The sequence below is a fragment of the Silurus meridionalis genome, chromosome 1, assembly GCF_014805685.1.
Source record: "Silurus meridionalis isolate SWU-2019-XX chromosome 1, ASM1480568v1, whole genome shotgun sequence".
NCBI classification, from domain to species: domain Eukaryota; kingdom Metazoa; phylum Chordata; class Actinopteri; order Siluriformes; family Siluridae; genus Silurus; species Silurus meridionalis.
In genome coordinates, this window is record NC_060884.1 from 17,918,376 (window position 1) to 17,939,355 (window position 20,980).

The following is a 20,980-nucleotide window of genomic DNA, read 5'->3' on the forward strand; positions in this document are numbered from 1 at the left end:
AGTAAAGGGAATGATTTCCTTTCCCCTTTTATATTGCTACTTCTCTTTTATTAATATAGAGGTTTTTAAAAAATTGTTAAATAGCGTTATTGCGTCAAAACGAATATGAGCTCATTACAATAATTCACAAGCAGCTGTAGGAATGAATGTTTGTGTTTCAACAGAATGTAACAGCAGAAAATGCATTAAAACCCCCCTAAAAACGTTGGCAGTTCTGTTAAATGATAGAATATTCAGTACGAATGATGAGGATGCCAGATTGCTAGAGGAAAAGGACTTCGACAGCAATCTGGACCGTTCTACTAAACGATTACGAGACGAATTTTAATAAAAATGTTCGACTTAAAGCAGCTGAATTGCTTGTTATGAGCTGCAAAATACTAAAACCAAAGTATTAAGGCTCACGAGACCCCTTTACACAGAAAACGAGTGCAAAGAAAGGCGTAAACATGTTAATCATTCAAGCTGAATTTCTTGTGTTTATAGTGTGATAACGTTGATAAGAAGTTGAAAGCGTGTGCTAGAAACTGATGTGCTAATGCTAGTCTATTTGCGCATAGGTGGAAATATCCCACCTGATCTTGCCTAATGCCCCTCTGAATATGATAAGGAAGAAACAGTTTGGTCTCTGTTTCTCGGTCGAATTGTCATTTAATCACCAAACTGAATGGAGGATTTGGTGAAGTTTATTTATTTTGCTGCAGTTCAAATGAAATCTCTACTGATGTTTGGTTTCGATTAGACATGATACCAGACATGATGCCACTGTGCTGTTAGAAGATAACAAACTGCCAAATCAAGGTCGTGACTAATTCATCGTCGTGCAGCGCAGCGACATTTTGCCTCTGTCTCAGCGAGTGAATCTGCTGGAATTGGCGCTCCAACCTACCATTCTAGCGCTTTCCATGAGGACTGATGAGTCGTGGAATTGGAGCGAGCAGTGTCATCATGCCTCCCGGGTTTGTTTTTGTTCAACCACACAGAAAATACATCAGTGCTCCTCCTCCTCCTCCTCCTCCTCCTTTTTTTTCCTTTATGGACTTTGTAATTAAAAACAGCGCTTTGCCCAGGACAGGATGGTTTTTGGGCCGAAATACTTTTTAGTTTTAGGAGTTTGGTTGTGTGGTAAACCTACTAAAAACGTCTTCATGTGAAAAGACATTATTTTGTCTGCTGTGCTGAATAAAGTGTGTTAACAGGTTGTGAATGGAAATCAATGTGGTATTGTACAGTGTCACAATGTGAAACTGAATTCTGTGTCGGGTTCTCTGAGCTGCGAGGACGATGCTTTGTGGCGCAGGGAAAGTGTTTGTTTTAGACGATGCCCGGCCGTGACACGTTTGTTCACTTATTTTTATTCGTTCTCATTCCTTCCTTAGTTGCTCACACACTCGCATGTATAGACACACACACACGATGATTCTTTGATGTCTTTACCGGAAGGGTGTGCACAGGAATTGACCTAAAACTCAGATCTTGCACAAATTCACACACACGCAGACTTTTTATTTTGCGATTTTGTGCAGAAGTGTGCTTGTGTCTTGAAGTGTACATCCGTACGTTGTGGGAAGTGAACTCTTTCATTTCTCGCTTGGCTTTTTTTTTGTTTTTTGATTTTTTAAGCTGCACAAAATAAAACAAAGGTATAACCTGATATGCACAATGTCATGTCACATACATGCACTTACCTGTTATACCTGTTATAGAGCAGTATAAATGTTATTGTAGTATTATAATTATATTGTAAGATATTGATGTTTTTTTGAGGGGGACTTCCTAATATCAATTTGGCTTCAATATTTCAATATAGCTGATTATAATAGATTGTAATGCAAATGATTAGTCATTTGTTCCAACTCGAACGCTTTGTTGGTGGTGATTTAGTGTTGGGAATTAGTCAGTATTCATCTAAGAATTAGTCAGCAGGCTTTATGTGAGTGTGCGGAGGTCGTAGAACACAACCTTTTAGCCTGCAGGCATCAAGGTCTATAAGTGCATAAAATTGGTTGAATAATGAATATCAATATGAGAATTGCCATTGAGTTGCTCAGTTACTCTTCAGTTACGCTTTTTTTATTTTATTTTTATTGTTGCAACAGAAAGTTGAGAACACAACCATCGGCTGATATTTTCTCTAATAAGAGTGTGCGAGTGCAATAAGGAAGCAATTAAATTGGTATCAGTAGGAGCTGCAACATGCCGAGAGGTTTGGCCTGGGTGTCCATACACACAGGATATTCCAGAGTTAAAGTTAAACACAGAGTGGCAGCGTGTGTGTGTGTGTGTGTGTGTGTGTGTGTGTGTGTGTGTGTGTGTGTGTGAGAGAGAGAGAGAGAGAGAAAGAACCAACAAAACCAAGAGTTTTCTTCATAGGATAAGTATAGCTCACTGTGGCTATTCAAACACTGGCATGACCCAACTAGACGCCGTAGCTTTCAGGGATTTGTTTCGCGACCTGACGACAGCACGTGTTGTTTTTGTTTGTTTTTATGGTTTTTGATGCTGTTTGTTAAAGTCTGCTTGCACATAAATACAAGCTTAAAGATAAGCAGAAAGCCAACCATGCTGACTTTGGTCATCAGATTTTCATTTCAAATGCAATGAAGCAATACCAAGCTACTTTCAATTCTTTTTTTTCTTTTTTTTCCGTCAGCTGAAAAAGATTATTCCTCTTTGTGGAGGCATGAGTGTGCAAAAAAAAAAAACAAGGGAAATGCTGGCACCTGTTAAGGTTTCTTTACTGTAAGATTCAAGATAATAATCGGATTATAGTTGTAGATGTAAATCAAGAACACCAGACAAGCAGTAACAAGCACTTCCTTCGAGTGTCCTTTTTTTTTTTTTTTTTTTTTTTTTTTTAAATAAGTGAGCTTCGGGAGCTAGTATTTCCAAACTGTTTTGGTCAGAAGGTTGTTTTTTGTTTTGAGACTTCGGATTCTATTTATATATTTATTTATTTTTATCTAGTCAGCGTCTTGGTTTTGATTGCTTTGAGGGTTCAAGGTTTTTCGGGTGGGTTTCGTGTTCAAGGTCTGTAGCAAAAAAAGAACCAGATCACCTTAGAGAAAGCCAGAAGGGGACGAAGTGGCATGGGATGGGGTGTGTTGCGTGACATTGTGAGCATTACGCTGCATTCAAGTTGTAAGAACCAAAAAAAAAAAAGAAAAAAAAAAAAGAAAAAGGTTCTCAACTTGAAATTCTGTACCTGTAGTAATGGTTTTCTGAAATGGTTTTGTATGTTTCCGTTGATTTTTTTGCTTGTACAGGGGTTGTTTACTGTTTTTCTCCCAGCCTCTTTTATTCGCACAGAAATGGTGCAACGGTGAAGTACAACCAGGCATTCATTAAGGGTTGTGACATAATCCAGGCTTCATCACCCACTGCCAAAAGAGAACATGGCTGCTACTGTGTGTGCGTCCAGTCACGCCCGCTATTACATGATTGAGCTTTATAGCCTCTGATGGCCCTAAATGTTCCCCCAGGCTGTACTCTACACTGGCTGAATGCTACCAGAGGGGATTTTTTACTTTCTGGACAAGAAAGAACAGGTTCATTTAGGAGAGAATAAGAGACGGAAAGAGAGATAGGTGTTAGACCGTGCTCTCTGTAGGGAGGAGGTATTGGGAGAGGACAGGAATGACTCAGTACTCTGACATAGTTTTTCCCGCTTTTAGTATCTCTTTTATACATCCCTCTTTCCCAATAACCGTATACACCATCAAGCGTCTTCAACTTACACTGTTACTTTCTTACCAAAAATGGATTTCTGGTTTCTCTCTTTTACCTTCATTTCAGAGCTCATTAGTGAAAAGGAAAGTTTATAGGACTGTGGTGAGACCTGAGATGTTGTATGGTTTAGAGACGGTGGCATTGAGTAAAAGACAGGAGGTGGAGCTGGAGGTAGCAGAGCTGAAGATGTTGAGGTTTTCATTGGGAGTGACGAGGATGGACAGGATTAGAAATGAGTTTATTAGAGGGACAGCACATGTAGGACGTTTTGGAGGCATGGCGAGGGAAGTGAGATTGAGATGGTTTGGACATGTGCAGAGGAGGGACATGGGGTATATCAGTAGGAGAAATTTGAGGATGGAGACGTTAGGAAGGAGGAAAAGAGGAAGGTCAAGGAGGAGGTTTCTGGATGTGGTGAGGGAAGACATGCAGGTAGTTGGTTTGAAAGAGGCAGATGTAGAGGACAGAGGGGTATGGAGACGGATGATCCACTGTGGTGATCCCTAATGGAAGAAGCTGGAAGAAGAAGAAGATATGTGATGATAAATTTGGGTCCAATATTAACATACTTAAGAATTCTTCTGTGGATATTATGGTGGCTCAGCTGTGCTAGATAAAGGACATCTGGGAGGTTTTTCTGCCAGGCTTAACTCTTGTAGCATCTATTAACATGTCTGGAGGTACCTGAGTGAGCTGCCAGACATCAGTTTTTATGTAGAAGGACAAAATAACTGTTGGAGGAACTTACTTCAGGAATGGGTGGGATTCGAATAAAAAAATAGCCCATCTTGTGTGATATGAAAAAGCTAAGAACACTTTTTACATTGTTGTGTTCACTTCATGTGTGCTCTCCTGGGTATAAAATTGGGAAGCCTAAAATGGGAAGCATTCTTGAATCTGTTTTGTCACCATTTGCTCCTTTACCTTTGTTTTTGGCACATCGGTCCACACTATGGAGAAAATCTTATATCTTATAAAAGCTTGTATCTCTTAATTTTTTATTTTTTTTTTCTAACGAACTTTATCCAAGACTTTCATTCTTCCTAATCCCACCTGTGCAAACACAATGAGTAACAGAGAAGGAATTACCGGGAGGGAAAATACTTTGCACCTTTGTCTCGCAACAGCGTAAAGCTCTGAGCTGCGAGGTTATTCAAGGTCAAATTCCCGGCATGTTATTATCCCTATGACTGTTAATAAGAAGCACAAAGCCTAAAGCGTAACTAAACTGGCTTTATTCAGATTTTTCAAGCTTGATTTCAGGGGTTTTACCTGCATAAGGGATGAAGTCTAAAACATCATGTCAGATTTCGCAACGGTTTTTCGGTGTTCGTGTAAAAACGCGTAACGACACGATGATGTGCAGACTGTGAAAGTGACTGGTAACCTTTATAACTTTGACGGCCTGAGTCACTAACAGTGTCGCGTTCTGCAACCGGAGCTAGCGCGGTGAGAACGTATGGACGTGAACATTTGTAAGCGAGTCATTCTTAAGCTTCTGTGTCCTTTAGACAGGTTCAGATACGCAGATACGCCTAGCACCTGATCACAAGGCAGCCGAAAAAGAACTGAGAGCAGCAGAGGCAGGTTCACATCTGACCCTTTTGTTTTGTGTTGCGTTGTTTTCTTCATTGTTATTATATCGCACCGAGGTTTGAAAAGGAATGCAGACGTTTTTGTGTTGAAGATTTCAGTTTCTGAAACATATCAGACTTCTTGAAAGCACATTCCGGTCGGCTTCAAAATATTTTTCCCTTCACGAACGTTGTGTCATTTTAGTCTGAAACTGGTCTCCGTCTTTAAGCTATCTGCACACCAGCACACATTCTTAAGAGACACGCGCACACTGATGCGCACATACACACCACACGGTCGCACACAAGCCCACTGGCCGTGTGCCTTAACACGACACTTATGACAAATGCATTTCCGAAACCTCAACCCGCACTTTTTCAGCACTGTTCCTAGTGTTAAGGTCTGCTTTCATTTATCCTGCAGAGAGGGCATGGGGCGGTCTTCCAACAGTAGCATTTGTCCATTTGTTTTCATATTTCTGTTCCTTTGGTTTGCTTTTCTCCTCCTCCCCCCTCTTCTGTGCCATCATCATGCTTTAATCTAGGCCTGAGCTTCTGTGCCTTTCTTACTGACCGTGGTTATGAAAACTGCTGCTGTCTCTTTTTGCCTTATTGCAATTTTTCTCTCTTCTCATTAAAAATTACACACACACACACACACACACTTTAACTTTTCTCCAATCTGATTGCCTTGTTCCTGTGTTTTTACTGCTACTTGAATCTTTTTTATGAATTTATCACACCCACAGGCTTTATTCATTCTTGTCTTGTTCAGGCAGATCCGTCAGCTCCTGTTCAGTTGTAAACAGAAGTGTGACCCTGAGCCACGAAACTAACCAGCTCTAGTTCTGATTATGAAGGTGAGAGTAACTAAGTGCGCCAGATACAGACGGTCCCCGAGTTACGGAGGTTCGACTTACGATTTTTCCGATCTTACGATGACGATAGCGATACGACATAATTGTACAAATATTAATTTCGGTCACGTACGATACGTTGGACAAGCAGCTGGGTATGAGCGTATCTCTCGCCCTGTGAGATGCCCCACTCTCGCTGGCGCTCGAAGCAGTCAAATTGTCCCAGTGTGTGTTTTTCGGTTTCAAACAGCAATTTTAGTGATAAAAGCGCCCAAGTATGTCTCCTGCTGGCAGTGAAAATAAAAGAAGAGGCAAGTCATCAGTTTTAGCAGAAAATGAAAAATTATAAATCAGCATGAAGCAGGAAAGACTGTCATAGTCATAGTACTATCTTCAACAATATCTTTGACTTACGATGGGGTCGCCATAACGTATCTCCGTCGTAAGTAGAGGACTTCCTGTAGTTATATGAGCGCTGTGATATTTGTGTGTTCAAACATCTCGTTCACTTCAAATGTTAGAGGGATGCAGAGACAATATAGACAGAACACTAGTTTTGACCACACAGCTTTTCCACCGATGGCAGTGTTTGTGCGCATGAATCTAAAAGGTACGTGACTTCGACTGTGCTGATTTGTACAGGAGTTACTGTATATCAGGAGGTTTCTGTAAACTGAGGCCAGTCCATTTGCCTTGTGTCTGTGTGTTTACTCAGCTGCTCTCACTCGAACAAAAACATGAGCGCGCACCCACATGCACACATTTGTTCATCAAAATATATTGCTGCACTCACCCACCTATCTTCTTTGTGCACCGCAAAACTTACACAGTAGAGATTAGCTTCAGCAGACAGGCATTAAATTACACAGCGATCAGGGACCACAGAGTGAATAGTGTGTGTCTGTGTTTGTACTTTGGGATATAAATCTGTACTGTTGGATATAAATGAATTTTTATCTGCGGAAGAGGAAGTCTGTCCTCCTTAATCCGTTAATCAACACTTCAGAGAAATGTGACAGGCTGTAATGTGATCACCAGTACCCACATCCAGTGCACTTTACCTCTATACACGGCTGTGCCGCATGTTAAACGATGCCATCACCCACAGGTAGATGATAATGTCAAAAAATCTAATCACAGTATCTGATGTTTGCAATACAATTTGAACAGCATGTATTTTCTGGTACGGTCTTTTTTTTTTTTGGTTTTGGACCAACGTTTGTAGACACCTGGCCATTAGTTTCATATGGGCTTTTCACCTCAACTCTTTTGGGAAGATGTTCCACTAGATATCTATAGTGTGCTTGTGGAAATTTGTGCTCATTCAGCAACAAGCTAAAGTCATGTACTGGTGTAGGGTGAGGGTGCAATCAGCAGTCCATTTCATTCATGTTCAATAAGGTTCAGATTAGAGCTCTGTAGAAGACCACTTAAGCCCTTCCATTCTAACCCATGTAAACCATATCTTAATGGAGCTGGCTTTGTGCACAGGGGGAACAGGCTTCTATGTGGGAACAGGTTTGGGTCTTCTATTTCAAGTGAAGGGAAAATTAAATGCTACCGCATCCAAAAACACAATTGTGTGCCTCCAACATGTGAAGAAGCACATGTGACTGGAAAAGTCAGGAGTCCCAATACTTTTGTCCATATATTGTGTGTGTGTATATGCAGACAATGTAAGTAGATGTACAGGAGATTTGTCTACATACAGACACACCTTCCACACACACACACACACACACACACACACACAGTGGGTTAAAAAGGGTGTGCGAGTAGCTGCTTCCTTAATCGAATTAGTTTCTTGTATAATCAGTGGAATCAAAGCTCTGCAGTTATTGACTCTGCCAAGCATGCATGTACTTGTGCCGAACCCCAGCGAGAGATCAGGATTCTTTTCTCCTTCACCTCACACTTGTTGTTCCACGGGCCACACCTCTCCTTCTGTGGCTGTCGTTCTCTATTCCCGTTACCCTTTTCTCATGGTTCCGCTTTTCGTCCCCGTCGTCCTGTCTGCTTTTTTATTTTCATCCGTAAATCCAAGGTGACCTCGCGGGAGAAGGATGACTGTTATTGGAATAAGCAGACGTGAGTAATCGAATCAGCTCATCTATCATCCTCTTGTCCTGTGCTTCCTTTCAGTTGAACGTGGCCTGGATACTGTCCGATCTGTGCAAATGGAGAGAGAGACAGAATAATGGACGTGTGGGGTTTTCAGAGTTGTAGAGAGAGAGAAAGAGAGAGAGAGAGAGAGAGAGAGAGATATAATCTGACAGGGAAACAGTTTCTCCTTGTCGTCTTATGTCTAATGTACCATGTTCGTTGCAATGTCACCCCCATCTTTCTTTCACTCCCTCTTTTTTATTACTTTGATGTCTGGTATCACAGTCATTGTCCTGAATTATAATGAGTTCAAAGAGCATTTATACAAACACACACACACTGTTTTGTTTAATTCATGCGTTCATTCTGTTTGATTCACATGCAGGTGTATTTTGTAGCAGACTCTCAAGGACTGTGTGTGTGTGTGTGTGTGTGTGTGTGAGAATACCTGAGCTATTATAAGATGCGTATAAAGAAAGTATTTGCACGTACAGTATTTACTGCTGTTCTATTTAACTGTTTGTTTCACACCGTCAAGGGTTGAAGATGAGAATAAACGTCATAATTCTCCAATTGTAATAACAAAAAAGTGGCAGCGTGGGTCAGAAAACTGTCAGGTGAATAAGCACTGGGTTTCTGAGTTATCTATCTCAGCGTTTTACAGTCTTTTGAGGCACAGAATATTTTTTTACATTAAAAAAATCCCACAGTACACCACCAACCCAAAATTGTACAAAAAACACTGTAGTCTGAAACAGTATATAGAATGACAATTTGATCTGTTTTGGTTTAGCCAGTGTGAAGATCTCTCTCATTCACTGTCGTGTGTTTTTTTTTTTTCCCCCAGTATGCTCATGCAGGTGTACAAAATAGTCTGCCTTCTTGTTTTAAAGTGACTGGTGTTTTGTTTGGAGATGGTGTTTAACCTTTCTTGGGACCATTGCACCGTTTGATAGTTTTTCCCCCACACACCAAGCAGAACAGAGTTGGACCACCATGAGATGAGGCAGGGCACCATTGACAACATGTGCACAGACACACACACACACACACACACACACACACACACACACACACACATATTCACCAGGTTTTTTTCAAATTGGAGAACAGAAGAAGAACATAGAAAACCTTCACATAGGAACCTGAATGTTCTCTGAACGTTCTAGTACATTTGTAGTGTAATGTTGGATGAACGTTCTGACGTTTTTCAATCCTGAGATCAACACAGTTGTTGGGGCTGATGTTCAGGCCATCAACATCATGAAATGGAAAAGCATTTCACATTTATTGGTTATTTGTTTTGTTAAGTTTTTTTCTAGTTGCTCTCTTTTGTTCTTGTGTCTTGATTTTATTCTGTATATGCTTTTGTCTTGCTCTAGATTCGTCTTTGTTTAGAATGCAGGGCTGATGCAGGCTGTGTTGTTAAATCCACTAACAGACACGGGTCTGATGTGTTCGGCGATGCTGTCAGGTGTGTTTGTGTTTATGTTAGGTTGTGCACGCGTGACAGATCCATCTCCCAGAGGATTAGGGAAGCGTCTGGCCGCTCCCCCCTCAACCTCTCGACCCTGACGGGCTCAAAGCCGAGCTGACGAATCGGGAGCCGTCTTCTCACCTCAGGATTCTGACTGCACGGGCCCCTTCAATTACATGTGTTCCTGGGAGCATCTGATTAGACCATTAAATTCAGCCTGGTGATTAGGTGGGGAAAAAAGCAGTCCAGTTTTTTATTAAAGGCGAAAAGGGTAGTGGGTTTGATGTATTAAATGAGATAAGTGAGCATGTGGAGATAAAATAAATAGAATAGATAGATTGATAGAGATGGATGACTCGCCGTGTGGACTGGAGTGGGGGTCGGGTTGGAGAACGAGGCGGTTGGATAAAGGTGCTTTTTTTTTTTTTTTTTTTTTTTTTTTTTGGCAAACATTAGAACGGTGTGGACTCCCTGAGATAACTTCAGCAAACGCAAACCAGTGGCCATGCAGATATTGATATTTCTGTCAGTGGGTCAATAATCTTTGGTGGTAATCGAGGCAGGGTAAATATGAGGCGTGTGTTAATGCTTGTGTCAGCTTATATATGATATCAGAGGATTCATGGTGTAGTGTTGCACAGTTATTGGTCGGGCAGACGAACGAGTTCGGGTGTCGTTACGGGGATGGGCGGGTTGGATAATGAATTACAGAGTGGCAAAGTTCACCCGTTTGCCGTTCTTTGTGTTTAGAAGGTGAATGTATTAGTGTGCTCATCTGAGCATGTGCTATGTGCAGTACATGCACAAAAGGTGTAAAGAGTTCACACTGGTTGTGTATGTACAGTGCGTGTGTGTGTGTGTGTGTGTGTGTGTATGAGAGAGTGGGGGGTTTGGTAGTGACGGGGTGCTGGAGCGTTCCAGATTGTCTTATTTGTCCTTCTCTTCAGGAAGGGTGATGGGAGTAGGCAGACAGGCTATTGTATTTTAAATGAGAAAAGCCCTCCTACCCTCCACCCAATACTACTCCTCATTTCTCCTTATAAAGATCATCTTAACGTTTGATGGAACCCTAGTGTTAGAAAAGTCATTTGTCATTTCTTCAGTCATTCCCCCTCTCCCATAGGGTTTACCTCTCCCCCTGAGTACACGCGGGGAACACCATTAAAGCACAGATGGCGGGGGAATCCCTGCGGTCTTAATCAGTGAGGTGGAGGTGCCGTTTGGGTCGCGAGTAGCACAGTGTTTTTCCTAAAGGATTTCCTCTCAACCGGAACTGCCAGTTTTATTTCTCTCTCTCTCTCTCTCTCTCTCTCTCTCTCTCTCTCTCTCTCTCTCTCTCTCTCTCTGTTCTACTCAAGGTACCTCTCTGGTCTCTATTAAACTGCAGCGTCTCATTAGAGGATTCATTAGTCACCGGTGTCTTTTCTGTCATTACAGTTAAAGTAAGTGCATCTGTGTGTATGTGTGAAGTTGATGTTGGTGTCCTTTGACCCCCGACCTTTAAGTAACAGTGTTGAGATGAGCGGTTCACTGTAGCCAAAATGGCAGCAGCTGATGGATGACGCTGTTCTAGAGGGAGCGTGAGATTTTGTTTAGGAGTGCGAGTAAATGTGTGTGTGTGTGTGTGTATGTGTGAGAGAGAGAGAGAGAAGCCTTTAATTTACAATGTTTTTGTCCATAATTTTGCAGTAATTCCTTTGACATTTATATAAAAAAATAATTAGTTAGTATAATAACCTGCCAGTTTTGTTATCAAGTGCTTCTTTTATCCTCCAGTTTGAACATTTTTCTCCTAACATTCTATACAAACTAGGAACATCTTGGCTTTTTATTCATTTTTTTTGTTTAACCTGGAGTAGGATTTTTTTTTCTTCTTATATATAACTTATATAACTTATATATAAAATTCTCCTCTTTTCTGGCCACAACCTTCCACGTCTTAAAGGTAACGGTTTGTTTCTTTCTGACATTTTATTTTGTATCTGTAATTTTGTGGCAATAAACAGTGCAACATGATGAGACTTGATTTTTCACATTTAAAGTTACTCATAAGTTCATAAGTAAACAGTGGCAGGTCTTGGCAGCGTGCGATAAATCGGACACTTCAGTGAAATCTAGGATCTGGCGTGCGAGAACGGATGAGAGCAGATGAATTTGATTTTCACTCTTGGACTCTGGTTGGCTGTTGTTCAGCTCAGTGCTTGCACCTGGCTGCAGAGGGCTTCGTACTACACACTTCACTGGCAAGAAAATCAGACATGCACATGAAACTATCCGAGGCTCGGCGATCGCTCGCTGAGCCCCTTTACACGAGCGGTAGCGTGTAGTTTGCACTAGGCTTTACGCTTCACACGCGCTATGGCCGATGTGTGAAGAAGACAGATGATTAGGTAATGTGCATGACTGAGAGTGTGGGTCCTGGCAACACGGCTTGAAAGAGCACGTGACCTTTAAGTTGCGAGAAGCAGACATGAAGTAGTGAGGAACAAACACATTCATCACTCTGCAGGAGCTGGAGCACAACAAGCCCACTTTCCACAGACCTGCACTCTCCTGGCTATGCTCCGTCTAGCTGCACAACCAAAGACGGGTCTCTTTTTAGTGTCTACATATGCAGGCTGACTTTGCGTGTACATCCTAAGGCATGTGTTTCTAAGCACTCTAGTAGACAAGGAACCCGTCGGCGCGTCCGAGTACAAGCAGCCAGAATGCCCAACTCCACTGAGAAGCTTTTACCCAACTCGTTTGTGACATGAAGAGCGATAGATTTGTCTTTGTCTATTTTTCCCGGGCAAAGCTGCAAAAGAAGGAGTCACTATTTAGATGGAGAGATGAAAGCACAGAGAAATAGAGGGGGGTTGACAGGTGTGAATAACCGAAGCACATCCTCTCCAGAACTTCTCATGTGGGAGCAAGCAGCTGTCATTAACACCTCCGCCTGTTTCTCTGCACCTTCACAAGGGGAAGTAAACATGCTGCTCTTCTTTAGTACAATCTCACCTACATGCTCTGTATTGTGTGTGTGTGTGTGTGTGTGTGTGTGTGTGTGTGTGTGTGTGTGTGTGTACATGCCATTCTACTCCAAATTAGCCTCCTTGTAAGTATAGTGTGTAATCTGGGTTTTTGACTATCGTCTGATGCTTTTTCTGTAAGGAAATATATTCTATGGTTATGTGTGTGTGTGTGTGTGTGTGTGTGTGTGTGTGTGTGTGTGTGTGTGTGTGTGTGTACATGCCATTCTACTCCAAATTAGCCTCCTTGTAAGTATAGTGTGTAATCTGGGTTTTGACTATCGTCTGATGCTTTTTCTGTAAGGAAATATATTCTATAGTTATGTGTGTGTGTGTGTGTGTGTGTGTGTGTGTGTGTGTGTGTGTGTGTGTGTGTGTGTGTGTGTGTGTGTGTGTTTAGGGCCTTCCACCCCATTGGCTCTTTTATTTTCACGCTTTGTAAAAGTGGGTGTGTGCGACGATCTTATTCTCTTTAGCCTCTGATCCATTCATAAGATTTGTGTGGGATGGCCATTGATTTAGTCAGGTGAAGCATTGTTAATATACAGTGACACACAAGCAGGTGGAAAAACCAATCAAGTGTGTGTGTGTGTGTGTGTGTGTGTGTGTGTGTGTGTGTACCTAGATTTTCCTGAACAACAAAATTTTGTACATGTAAGAGGTACATCTGTCTACCAGATTGTGTGTGTGTGTTTTGCTTGTTTGTTTATTGAGTGGTAAACATTAACTTTGTGCTTTAAATGAAACACACTTTCTTTCCTTTCTTTCTCAGCTGTTGTGAACGAGTGCGTATATAAAATGGGTGTGTGGGGAAACATTTCTGTCTTACGTGACAAACCCCAGTGTCTAAATTTCTGTTTGACACTTCTATTATATCTGCTTAGAATATAGATATGGGATATGGGGTACTGTATGAATATCCAGGATGATGCAATCCAGGACAATGAGACTAGAACAACATGATCATGAGCACACACACTTGTGTGCAGAGCGGTGTGAGTGCCATGGGGTCTGTGAGAAGAAGGGTATCGTGAGTGAGTATTAGCCCTGTTTAGTGCCGATTCAGGAATGCCGAGTATCTTACAGCCTGTAGAGAAGAGCACCTGGGGTCAGTTCTATACACCCATGCACACACTTTCTCCATTCCTTTTTTTACTGTTTTATTTTCTGTCACTTCTTTACCGTTTTGCAAATGGGATTTTATTCTGTGTATTTATTTATTTTTTTATTAAATATAAATACAGTGGAAGTGCAAAAATACATTCTACAGCATAATTGTGAAGGTGTGTGTGTGTGTGTGTGTGTGTGTGTGTGTGTGTGTGTGTGTGTGTGTGTGTGTGTTTAAATGACCCCTGGTGCTCTTCACTATTGGCTGTGAGATATTTGGCATTTCTGGAACTGCCCTGGAGTCATTTCTGCACATTGTGGTTTTTACACTCATGACTGCACATTGATGAACACACACCAACGATCACTGCAGATGCAACTGATAAGTCAAAAAAAAAAAGGCCTCCGTGTTTTAATTTGTTGCTTTTGGTTTCCAGAGTGAATATTTTAAATGAAATGTGTTTATGGATTATTGCTTCCTGATAACTGCAGGAGAATGAAGTCAAATCCGGTCTTCAGTTTCAGGAATTATTGAGTTGTACTTTGTTTTTTGTTTTTGCTTTCTTGTTTCTACTACATGCTAAATACGATTTTATTACCTTTTCACGCGCAATTAAAAAATTTCTTTGGACTTTGGACACTGCCAGGACATGTCTTAGTTTCTCCAGCAGTTGACAGAGTTGTTTTCAGTGTTTTTGGTGCCTCAAAGCCCAATTTTAGCTTTTCTTTCTCTCATTTTTTTATCGTCGCCAGACACTAAAAACAGAGCACGTCTGGCTCCGCCTTCCACTCGCGATCTAGTGCTTGTTCCTGCTTCACGCTAGTGCGTGTTATACTGTAGTTTGTTAACAAATTACAGTATACGACCCCCGAATCGATCACTATTCTTTAAGATTCCTAAATAGACTCGACTTACCATATTTTCAAGTGGGTTAATTGTAACGCATCTCCACTGTAAGTCGGGGACTTCCTGTATATAATTGTCAGGATATTGGTTTATAATTGTCTATGATCACTATGATCACTTTCATGTGTCACTCTTGGTGGATTTCGGATGTTTGACGGGTTTAATGTGCACATCGTAACACTTATTCAGCATTTAAATACAAGCTTCTATATAGTGAAACTATTTTATTGACTCGCCACCATTTACTTTATCGTAACATATTGTATTGTAATATATTTTGGATTTTCATCTCTAAGTCAACATCGTAACGGTGATGGAGAAGGAAAGCTGTAGCTCGGTGGTTAAGATGTTGCAAATCCCTGCACCACCAATTTACAAATTCCCCCTGAACTGCTCAGTTGTATAAATGAGATAATCGTGAGTGGCTCTGGAAAAGGGGTTTTGCCAAATGTTGTAAGTGATGAAGTATCGGTATTTAAGCTCATGCATGCATGATGAGTCTGATTTTCCTCTAAATGAGTTACACCACCCTGGAATGATGCAGCAGTGACTGGCTGACTGTGTGTCTCAGACTCATCCTCCCTGATTGATGTCTGTGTGATAGTGGAGATCTACCTGGAAATGCTGTGTTTTTTTTACAATAAACATAACGGCCTCATCCTATTTTTTTTTTTAAATAGAGAATAAAGTGTGCTCTTTCCCAGATCACACTTTTTAGTTTCTTTCCCACCTCCTAAGATACTCCTGCTGGTTTTGAGCACATCTCAAGCGCAGGTCTGATTATCTCTAACGAGCCTTTAAAGTCCTTTAGGTAAGAGGGACTTGACAAGACCATTTGCCCGAGGGTGTTCATATGGTCATATAAAGATCCCCCCCCTGAATTTGGAGAAAGCACAGCATTTGTTTTTGGTTATTGCCGTTTTTGTAATGTCTGTCAAAACATATTAATATTGCCGCACTTCCTGTAGATTTGCCATAAGCGTTTATTGTGATACAAACGACCGTCGCTGTTTTGATGACACATCACAGCTTCCCTGCTTTGTTTTACTTGAGTTAAAACAGACCATTATTTGTCTTTATATTCTGCAGCTTCAATTAGATCTGACATTTATGCCATTGATCAAAGCCGCTTCTCATGTCTTCAGTTTAGTTGATGGGTTGCAGGACATTAGTGCAGTGCCGTTTGTTTTTCCGCCTACACTTTCTCCTCACTGTTTTGTAGGAACTGAAACATGAGACCGATACGACCCTAAATGAGTGTGGCAGAGTGCGAGACCGGATCTCTTTGTGTGTGTGTGTGTGTGTGTGTGTGTGTGTGTGTGTGTGTGTGTGTGTGTGTGTGTGTGTGTGAGTGAAAGAGAGAGAGAGAAAGAGAGGGTGAGGCATAGATACAGTTTATTACAGTAGAATAACCAGATGCATGTCTTCCTGTTCTCCTTCTTTGTCCTATTTATATAAAATTAGATGGGACTTGCGTTCTTGGTACATTTTGCGTTTTCAGTATTAATCATCTACACATTGTGTCTGGCAAATTCTCTCTGTACAGTTATGGAGTCTCTGGTAAAGCCCATGGGCCGTGTCTGATGTCTGCCTCTCTCGCTTCTTCTTCTTCTTCTTCTTCTTCTTCTTCTCTTTCTCTTCTCCTTTAAACCCTCCCCCTCTCTTTTCTCGCCTCCCACTTTTTATCTAATAGTATAAATGTTGTGTTTGCCTCCCTTACGTTGTGTTTCTGCTGTGCTGGTGGTTAATATGTTTACTAATCTCCTGTTCGCTTGCCATTTGTATTTTCTCAGGAGAAAAGCGAGGCGTCAGGAGTTTTGGAAACACTGAACACCAAGGCTGCTGATTGCTGTATCTCTGTCCAGGCAATCCTGTGTATATCGGAGGGAATTTCCAACATTCATGTGTGGCAAAGTAATCACCCACACCCACTAAATCTTACATTACCTGGAGCTAACTTTCATCACACACACACACACACACACACACACACACACACACACACACACACACACACACACACAAAGAGTGTACAAAGAGGTGGTTTGTCTTTCAATGCACTCACAACCAAAAGGACCCATATAAGGCCGCACAATTGTGTGTGTGTGTGTGTGTGTGTGTGTGTGTGTGTGTGTGTGTGGAGGGGGGGCAGGTAATCATATACAGTAGATTAGAGTTAGAACTCCAGTCAGGCAGGAAACCACTGGCTTTTGTGCTACCCTGAAACCCAGTGTGTCTTCTCTTTTTCTGTGCCATTCCCTCCCTCTCCCTCAACCTGTATGTGCTTGTCTTTGATCACAGCCCTGTTAAAACCCGTCTCATCGACATGAAAGCGAGTCAGGCTTTGTTTAAGAACTCTGCAAGCTTTAATTTATGGCCTGGGTAAAGGGTCTGATGCATAAACATGTACTGGAAAGCTCTTCTAGTTTGTGACGGGGTGATAAACATCAGGCCAAATTACCACCTCACACCCACTGGTTATTCTATTAATGAATAATGAATATAGCCGAGGATTCATACTGTTTCTTTTGGACCGTATTCTACAGCAGGATTCAGAGCTGTTTTCCTCACCAAAAGTAAACTACAGTATATCCATTTAAGCTTTTTTTTTTTTTGTTCCCTTCCATTTTAATGCATATAGTATAAGAACAATTCTCTAGTGTTCCTTTTTCTATAGAAGTGTAGTACTTAGATTATGTTTGTCTACAGGAACAAATTTATTGATTTTGTGACAAAAGGTTTGTGGGGCACTTGATCATCACTCCAAAATGTGGTCCTTAAATCAAACTGTTTCCACAAATTTGGGGAAATTTGCTTTTAATATTTGAAAGCTATTTAAATATTAAGGTTTTTCCTTTATTGGAACTAATAAACCCAAACATGTTCCATGATTGGACTGGAAGAACTCGAGTGTCCTGACCTCAACACCCTACAGAACATCTTTAGGATGAACTGGAACGCCAACTTTCTCCCTCACCTACAACATCAGAGCCTGACCTCACTGAAGCTCTCGGGGTTGAATGAGAAAAATAAACACAGCCACACTCCATAATCTAGTGGAAAGACTTTGCAGGAGAGTGGAGGCTGTTTTACTCGCCTCATTTGATTTTAAAAATCTGTTTCAATTTCTGGAGTGTTGATCTTCACCCTCATCATATTTGATAAGCAAAAAAAAATATTGGATCAGTATTTCCGAACTGAATAACCTAATATACAGGATGGCTTCCTAGTGAATTATCTGGGTTGTGTAGTGGAGGGAACACATGCAGGTCAGCCAAACGTCCCTACAAGGTCAAAACTGTCAAGTATACGATCCTTGCATTGACATTTTGTCCCTACCGAGATATATACAATGACATTATGTGCCATCAATCTCTGGTTTATTCGCTTAACTAGTTCTCTATTTAAATGCTCATTTTGCTTGTTAGACATCTATAGGATGACTGATTCTATTACTTCATTTGTTCTTCGAGACAAATATGACTCCTCCTCTCCTCCCATTTCCTTCTGTGATGCTCTGCAGTCTCTCTCTCTCTCTCTCTCTCTCTCTCTCTCTCTCTCTCTCTCTCTCTCTCTCACTGTGTCTCTGTCTGTTTAAAGAAATAGTCAAGAGACTTTGGTGGAATCCGGTGTAAAGCACTTACTGTCATCAGGTTGTACCATGACGTTCCCACGCTCCTCAGCACACACAAAGATCAGCTCTGGGTGTGTGTTGTGTGTGTGTGTATGAGACTTATGCCGAGACAGAGCATGTTTAGTATGACTGGAGCAATGCAAAGGCACACACTTTTAAAGGTCTATACTTTATCTAGAGGACAATGGACCCCTTTCATAGCGGATCATGTGTATCCGGGCAGTTATGCACATGCACGTTAAAGAATTCTCCATGCAGCCTTCACTTTCAGTCCTTCCTTCCCCTTCTCTTACTCGAAAATCAGCAGACTCCGACTCTCACTCAAAGTGAGGGAGATCTTCGTCTTATTATTATTTATTTCAATGCCGGTTATGATCATATTGTTGGAAATAATTGAAAGGAAAGAATAAGAGAGATCATGGTCTATAGCTTATAATAGATCTCTGGTGGTTGTTAGATGTTCATCCTGTCGATGCAGTGAAAGTCAACATTTAGCTTTGCGTTTGGGAGTGTACGGCGTCTGTAACTGATTCATTTGTCTCATCCGGGTTCAACGGACGGACAATTCTTAGAGGTCAGATGGCAGTTCAGAGGTCGTGTATATGACCGATGCTAAGAGATTGAGGAGGTAGTTTTTCGCACAACTTTCCTCAGCTTGTTACAGATTTAGAATCATTTTAGAGGTTTGGACGGTCATAAATCTGAAAGATGGTAGGGGGGAAAGGGGGTAGGTCAGTGATTAAGTTTGATGAATTTCTGATCAGAAGGTCATGAGTTTAAATCCCACCACCACCACTAATCTGCCACTTCTGAGCCCTTGAGCAAGGCTCTTAACCCTTAACTGCTCAGTTGTATGAATGAGATAATTGTAAGTCACCCTGGATAAGGGTCTCTGCCAAACACTGTAAATGTAATTGATACCATAGCTATCTGGGAGTTTATCATTTTATGCACAAAAGTGGTTGTTAACCTGCAAAAATCAAGTAATAGATATAAAGCAGATGTACTTAATATTAGGGCAAGAATTAAAAAGTCACATGTCTGATATAGTTTGAAACGCGTCGTCCCACCAACACACACCGTGATTGAGAAGTAGTAGTTCACAAGGTTAAAGTTGATTGTTCGTTACAACAAGCTGCCCTGAAACATCGCAAAGAAGTGAGCCATCCTGAGAACATCTCACAAAACTCCCACTGCAGGATTTAAAAAGCAATTTCGCAGTAATACAAGTCTCCATTAACACGTGAGCTCTGATGAGTGCTTTTCCATTAAAGTCACAAATGGTCAGTTTGAAAAGTGAAGCAGCTTTGCCTTCTTTATTGGATGGTCATTTGAATCAGTTTTGGTCACATTATCACATAAAATAGTCACTTTCATTTAAAAATATGTACATAATTATGGCATGCAGTTTATCAATCACTTTATTCATTCCAAAGGAAAATGAAATCTATAATGTTACACACATTCAGTTCATTGATGGAGAAACAATTAAAATGAAACTTTATGTAAAAAAAAAAATAAATAAAATAAAATAAAAACATTTATTTTTTAGGAAGGGTTGCGTTAGGAAGGGCATCCAGCGTAAAACATGGCAAATCAAATATGCAGATCACGAATCAATCCGTAGGAGAATGCTGAGGATGGAGCCACCAGGAAGGAGGAAAAGAGGCAGACCAAGAGGAGGTTTATGGATGTGGTGAGGGAAGACATGCAGGTAGTTGGTTTGAAAGAGGCAGATGTAGAGGACAGAGGGGTGTGGAGACAGATGATCCGCTGTGGCGACCCCTAATGGGAGAAGCTGAAAGAAGAAGAAGAAGATATTTATTTATTTATTTATTTATGTGACTCTTTTTCCATGAAAGCTCTTGCAGTCTGGTACTAACTCAGTGGTTGCTGACCTCTGCAATAGGGTTAAAAGGGTTAAAATTGTGAGTACAGAGTGAACCTGTATATTAATTTTTTTTTATCCTTTTCTATATCCTGCTTATAACACTGATCCTTTAACAATTGGGTATTATTGTTTATCTCACAAATAACCCTGAAAGTCCGGTCTGACCCGAGATGAAAACATGTTCCTCTCTTTTAATTAAACCCTTGGTACATCCCCCATGTCTGAGGCCAGGCACAGGCCAATTATAGCTAGACAGGAGGTAGCTAGGTCTGGTTTTATCCCTTGGGGATAAACTGGAGGTTTGAAAAGATGCAGGTGATCGCTGTTGTCTGCCATGTAAATAATGAGCTACAGCGTTTAGGCGTTCGAACATGTAGCATTGCGTAGTAAAATGTTCTAGTGAACAAACGGTAAAGCAGTTTCATCACAATAGTCCTGTCTGTTCTGCTATTGTTCTGTTTCTATTCAGTAGACTAGAAGAAAAGAATCTCACACTGAAATCAAACTCAAAAACAGACACATTTCCAAAGAATCACAGTTAAACAGCTGTCAGATCTTTTACTGGTGCCTAAATACAAGCAGATATTAAACAACTACGGTTTTATTTTCCTTCTATGAGCAGCTGGATAGATTTTTGTTAGCAATAAAACCTTTCTCTTTGTCTGTATTTTTTTGTCTTTACTTTTTTTG

At 41.0% G+C, this 20,980-nt stretch overlaps 1 protein-coding gene across 1 annotated transcript in view; it reads left to right on the forward strand.

The window, feature by feature from the left end:
• plxnb1b (plexin b1b) overlaps positions 1-20,980 on the forward strand; it is a 67,472-nt gene that overhangs the window by 16,622 nt on the left and 29,870 nt on the right. Inside the window, exon 2 of the mRNA XM_046848657.1 lies at positions 16,559-16,679. The gene's annotated coding sequence lies outside the window, so the exon portion shown is untranslated. The remainder of the gene's footprint in view (positions 1-16,558; positions 16,680-20,980) is intronic.